Below are 6,182 nucleotides of genomic sequence, written 5' to 3'. Positions count from 1 at the left end.
ACGCAGCCCCCCCGGATGACAGCATAGGAGCCCCGTGGCAGCAGCTGTCTGTCCTTATCTGATGGGCCCCTTGTGTCCTTGGCTCTGCTGGGCTCTAGCCTCCATGTCTGCTTCCCCTGCTTGCTGTGGGGAGCCGATTTCAGGGCCCGGCAGAGCAGGGGTTGGGCGTGTTCGTACAGCAGTTTGCTTGTGTACACACGCCCTGGTTCCCTGTGCACACTACACACTGCATTCGGGTCAGGCATTGGTGCCCTGTCCCCTGCTCCCTCGCCTGCCCCTCTCCGGGGTCCCACACGCATCTCAGCCAAACCCGCTGCCTTGCTCCAGCCTCGGAGAATCACTCTGGGACTCCCCTCTGGCACCCGACTGCTGGAGGAGACCTGGTGGCCTGCCGCTGGTGGGGGCGTGCAGGGATGTTGTGCTCTAGGGATCCCAGGTAATGCCAAGTCAGTGGAAGCCCCAGGCTGGCAGCCCGGCTCACCGAACCATAAGGTGCGATCCCGCTCTGGGGCCGTGTTGAGCTCATGCCTGGTAGAAGAGAGGCGCATGGAATTGGAAATCAATGGACCAAAATCGGGGTATCATAAATTAGGCCTAATTAGTGAACAGAGGAGTGAGGGGATGGGTTCGTCCCCACCACTCCCTTGTGGGAGCCTTAACAAACCCCAGAAGGGGAGATCAAGTGGGCAGAGATGAGGGACTGAAAGGAGCAAGTGCCGACACCCATGGGTTGGGCCTTCATCATCCTGAGCCAGAGTGAGACCCAGTGACACCTCTATTGCCTCACTGAATCCCAACCACCAGCTGGGGTGTGAGCCCTGCGTCCGGCTGTCACCCCTCCGCCCACCCTGGGAGTCCTCCTCCCCTTGCCTCCCTCCCTCTCCTCTCCTGCTCAGCCAGAGTCTGGCTCGGCTGGCCAGGACTGTGCCTTTCCCAGCATTGCTGGGAGACGTGACCAGAGAGGCAGGAAAAGGATAAATTGCCTGATGCTGGTACAAGTTTTCCAGGCCTCAGCGGGGCTGCTCAGAGCATGGGCTGGGCCCTGGTTGCTCCAGCGGCGAGGATGCAAGAGGGAGTCGGCCCCAGAGAGGGAAGCTGCCGGGGCAACGAGCGCTGTCCCTGGGAAGGAGTGTGACCTGCCGGCTTCCCAGCTCCTGGTGCTTAGAAACAGGAGGCCCCTCTCCCAAGGCTGCCGGGGCAGGGGCCAGCTAAGTGCGTCCAGCTCCGGTGTCTGGTTACAACGGGCACGTCTTCCCCGGCAACACGGCAGCGCTGTAACGTGGCTCGTGTAGTCGCGGCGGAGCGCTGGGAGTGAGCTCGCCCAGCGCTCTAAAAACCCACCCCCGTGAGGGGCGCGGCTCCCAGCGCTGGGGCACTGTCTACGCGGGCGCTGTACAGCCCCGAGACTTGCAGCGCTCGGGGGCTGTTTTCTCAGCCCGCCGAGCGAGACCCTTGCAGCGCTGTAAGAGCCAGTGTGGACAAGCCCAAGGCTGCAGTGACAGGCGACATGTCAGGCAGCGTCCTGAGCTCAGCTCCGGGGGCGCCACACACCCAGCACCTCGTTCAGGCCCCACCCTCCCAAGGGCTAACGGCAAACACAGTGTACCTTTGCAGGAGCCTGGGAGGGTTTTTCCCCCACTTTTGCAGGTCGGTGTCGTGGTGTCTAGAGCCGAAGAGGCTCTTTCCCAGAGTGGGATTCAAACCTGGCCCTCCGGCCCGGCCCGAGCAAGGCTAGGGAAAGCTGCTGTGGGTTGGGGTATTGCTAATAAGAGGCCTGCTGCCAGTGGGGGGCTCTCGTGAAGAGGCACCAACACCCACTGAGCTGTTGATTCCAGGCAAAACTAGCTCTAGAAAGTGAGCCCTGATGGCTACAGCATCACGCACAGGGGGCGGCCCGGGCGCATGCGGGCGCAGGATCAGACCTGGAATATTTACAGCACTCTAAAGTGAATGTACTAGTCTCACTTCAGTGTGCCAGGCTTGGATTCTGATCTATGCAGGTGCTTCTCCTGTGGTATCTGGCAACCCTGGTAGCCTGCAATCTCTGCGGTCTCCTTGTTTATCCACAGCCCAGGGGCACTGGCTATTTCTGAGATGTCTGTGCATTAAATATCTGTAGTAGGTAAAATATGGGTGCTTTTATTTTTTGCATAATTTGCTATTGGGTGATGCCATAGATTTCATTCTAAATCTCCCAACTTTCCCTGGGGGAGCCCCCAGCAAGCAGCCGGCCTCTGACCTGGCTGAAGAAATGGGCCGGATTTCTTTACATTTTCAAAGGCGGCTGCGATGCTGGCAGGCCAGATGCCAGTTCTTGCCCTGGCTGAAGGCATAAGCTAAGAACTGACAAACTCGTAGCTGGAGACCAGAGCAGGTCACCTGTGTGTTAGTTTTGCTCAAAACAGGTATTAGACTTATAGAAATGTATATACTGTTTAGACTCTAGGAAATGCTTGTAAATTGCTGCTGGCATTAATCTTATTTGCAGTGCCTGGATTCCAGGGTACAAGAAAATATGTACTTTTTGAAAATGTTTGCCCTGAACTTGTGAACCCAGGCATGGGAATCATCTTCGCATCCCATCCAGAAGGACTATCAGAATCAGGTGGGCCATTAAGGAACTTGCAGTACAAAGGATTGGTTGATGGCCCTGTTGGGGCTGGAAAATGCTACTTGCAAGGAAGCTGGGCCTGTGGGCTTGGAAGCTGAAGGAAGGTAACAAAACAAAGCCACAGGAAAAATTTCCATCTTTTTCTTTGAACTCTGAAGGGTCCGAGACTCTAAACTGAAGCCAGAGAGCCCCAGAGGCTGCCTCCTGGGTCTGCCCTGAAAGACACTTTGAATTGACAGATCCCTGCAACTCTGTTACTTTTAGGATTTAGATGGTAACTTATTGGTGTGTAATTGACCCAGGAGTTCCCATCTGAAACTGGCATGGTGAAATCTAATTATAGAACTCACCACCAGGCTGGGGTCTCTGCCCTGTTCTTGGCCCTCTGCCCTGAGGTAGGTGCTCATGGGCACAAGCTGCTCCAGGAAGCGTCAGGTTTCACGGTATGCATCCGATGAAGTGAGCTGTAGCTCATGAAAGCTCATGCTCAAATAAAGTGGTTAGTCTCTAAGGTGCCACAAGTCCTCCTTTTCTTTTTGCGAATACAGACTAACACGGCTGTTACTCTGAAAGGTTTCAGAGTGGTAGCCATGTGTGATGAAGTGGCACTGTTCTTAATGTTTCCTCTGAATACTGTAGGGGTGCCTCAATTTCCCCTAGGCATTTCTTAAGTATCTAGGTGATGGGTTAAGGGGGTGTAATGGTTGCAGAGCAAAGGGCCAGTGAACATAAATAGCCAACACCCTGTCTCCTGGCAGCTGATGGCCTGGCCCTTCCCCCCTGCAAGGTGAGAGCTAAAGGGTTGGAGAACAAAGGAATCAGGTGACCTCTTGGCCCGGGAAAGGGACAAAGCCCAGAGGAGGAGGGGCTGGAGAGAGTTTCAGTTTGGGGCTGGCTGGGGACATGGAGTGAAGGGCAGACGGGGTTGTCTGGCTCACTGCCCCCCAAAATGGACCCAGCTGAGGGGTCCTGTTCTCTGCACCTACAAGCTCTGTTCTAGACCGTGTTCCTGTCGTCTAATAAACCTTCTGTGTTACTGGCTGGCTGAGAGTTACATCTGACTGCGGAGTTGGGGGGCAGGACCCTCTGGCTTCCTCAGGACCCCGCCTGGGCGGACTCGCTGGGGGAAGCGAACGGAGGGGCAGAGGATGCTGAATGCTCTGAGGTCAGACCCAGGAAGGTGGAAGCTGTGTGAGCTGTGTGTCCTGGAGACAGGCTGCTCCCAGAAAGGAGACTTCCCCAGAGTCCTGCCTGGCTTCATAGGGAGCAGTTCCAGGGCATCGCCCAGGGACTCTGTGACACATGTGTTAGTCTGTATCAACAAAAACAACGGGAGTCCTTGTGGCACCTTAGAGATGAACACATTTATGTGGACAGAAGCTTTCATAAAAGGGCTATAACCATTATAGCCCACGAAAGCTTATGCCCACATAAATGTGTTCGTCTCTAAGGTGCCACAAGGACTCCCGTTGTTTTTCCAGGAAGTGTGACAGCGGTCACAGAGTTTGCATGCCCATTGTGAGACCCATAAGCCCTGGTTTTCAAAGGTGCTGGTTGCCCACAACACTGTTGCCAACTCTTATGATATTTGGTGTTTGTGCCCACTCTAGGCCCGAGTGGATAGCAAATGTTCAGGGCCCTGCAGGTTGTTTCTGTTAGGAGGAGAAATTGGTGATGGAGACAGGTATCTCGGGTACAACCCTGTGCATGTACAAATAATGAACAAAGTCCACATAAGAACAGCCAGACTGGGCCAGGTTGTTGCCGGCACCCAGTGCCGAGAGGCTGAACAACAGCTTGAGTGGTTCGTTACCCGGTGTGCTACACCCAATAATCACAACGTGATGGAGAAGCAGAAAAGTTTATTTGAAGCTTCAAATAGGTACAGGGAGATTTGAATCTCAAATCCTGTACACAGAGCAGGAAGTTACACAGGCTTTTATACATCCTTTTTCCCAGCATACTTATCCAATAGCAAGCTGCCCCAAGTATCCATATAGCCAGCCAATCCAGTTCCCAGCTAGTTCCCTGGTTCTCTGTATCATTTGTTAAACTATACATAAAGCTGCTTTATTCAGCATTGTTCTTCCATATCTGTCCTGTTTGGCCTTGCTTAGTTTCAGGCAGTCTGACTCGGCAGCATATTGTTGCAGATCCTCAGCATAACTGCTGTGTGTGCCTCTAGGCGGGGGGGGCCAAGGACACTTGGGCCTAGTACGCAGAGCTGCTGCGAGTGCCTCCAGGCGGGGGGGGGGGGGGAAAGGACACCTGGGCCGAGTGCGAGGGGGCTTCATCGACACTCGTGGTCTTCCATCCCCTCGAGTTACCTAGTGGCCATGCCCCAGTGTCCCCAACAAGGTCAATGGTCCATCTAGCCCAGTGTCTTGTCTTCCGACATTGGCCAGTGCCAGGTGCCCCAGGGGGAATGAACAGAACAGGGAATCATCAAGGGATCCATCCCCTGTGGCCCATTCCCAGCTTCTGGCAAACAGAGGCTTGGGACACCCAGATCATGGGGTTGCGTCCCTTCCCATCCTCACTAATAGCCATTGCTGGACCTAGCCTCCAGGAACTTATCTAGTTCTTTTTTGAACCCAGTTATAGTTTTGGCCTTCACAACATCCCCTGGCAAGGAGTTCCCCAGGTTGACTGCATGTGGTGTGAAGAAGTACTTCCTTGTGTTTGTTTTAAACTTGCTGTCTGTTAAGTCCTGTTAATAAATCCTGTTCCCCTGAACACAGCAGGAATGGAACTGTAGGAGACAGTTTCTTTGCTCACAGCTCCGAGCCCCTTTCAGACAGCACTCTGCCCAAAAGCCCTCCACTCTCTCTCGGCTTTCATGGGGCCACGGTGCCGGTGCTTGTGTTGCTGTGTGTGGTGCTTCCTTGCTGCCTTTTCTCTCATCTTCTCTGGTCTTTCTGCCTCTTTCACAGACACCCAAACCTTCACAAAAGAATAGCCAGCGAAACCCTTCCACCCTCGTGTGGCTTTGTTTTGGGTGGTGACATGCCTGAGTTTGAGGTGGAGGCTGCTGTTGTTTCAGCCACCTGGGTCCATAAAAGAGCTGACTGGCTTCCTACCCGAAGGGCAGTGGTTATGCACAACATGCTCTTCTGAAAGCCCCAGCTCCCAGAGTCATGGGATTAGGTCCGACTCTCAGTTTCCTTTAAGGGTTCCAGCCCTAGCCGTGGTGGGTAAAGGCCTGGAAATGTGACCCCTAAAGGCACCAGCATTAGAAGGCCAATAAAAGGACGCACATTGATTCTCAAACTCATCTCATGATTCTGGGGGCCCTGGTTCATGACTTTTAATGGTTGTGGTGACAAACCGGAGACGGCCACAACTCCCTCCGGAGCCCGTGGGGCTCAGCCCCTCTGACCCTCCGGCTCTGGCGGCTCCCGAAAGCCCCAAGGCCCCCAAGGGCCGTGGCCGGTTCCGAGAACTCAGGCTGTGGGCGCAGGGCGGGGCTCTGGGGCAGAAGCCCCCTGGGGCAGGGGCGGGGCTGAACTGGATGGGGGGAGCCCCTCGGTGCCACCGGTGCTGGGCCAGGCCCGTGGCACGCAGGGCACAG

Source organism: Caretta caretta, chromosome 7 (assembly GCF_965140235.1).
Source record: "Caretta caretta isolate rCarCar2 chromosome 7, rCarCar1.hap1, whole genome shotgun sequence".
Taxonomy (NCBI): domain Eukaryota; kingdom Metazoa; phylum Chordata; order Testudines; family Cheloniidae; genus Caretta; species Caretta caretta.
Note: the sequence above shows the minus strand (reverse complement) of the source record.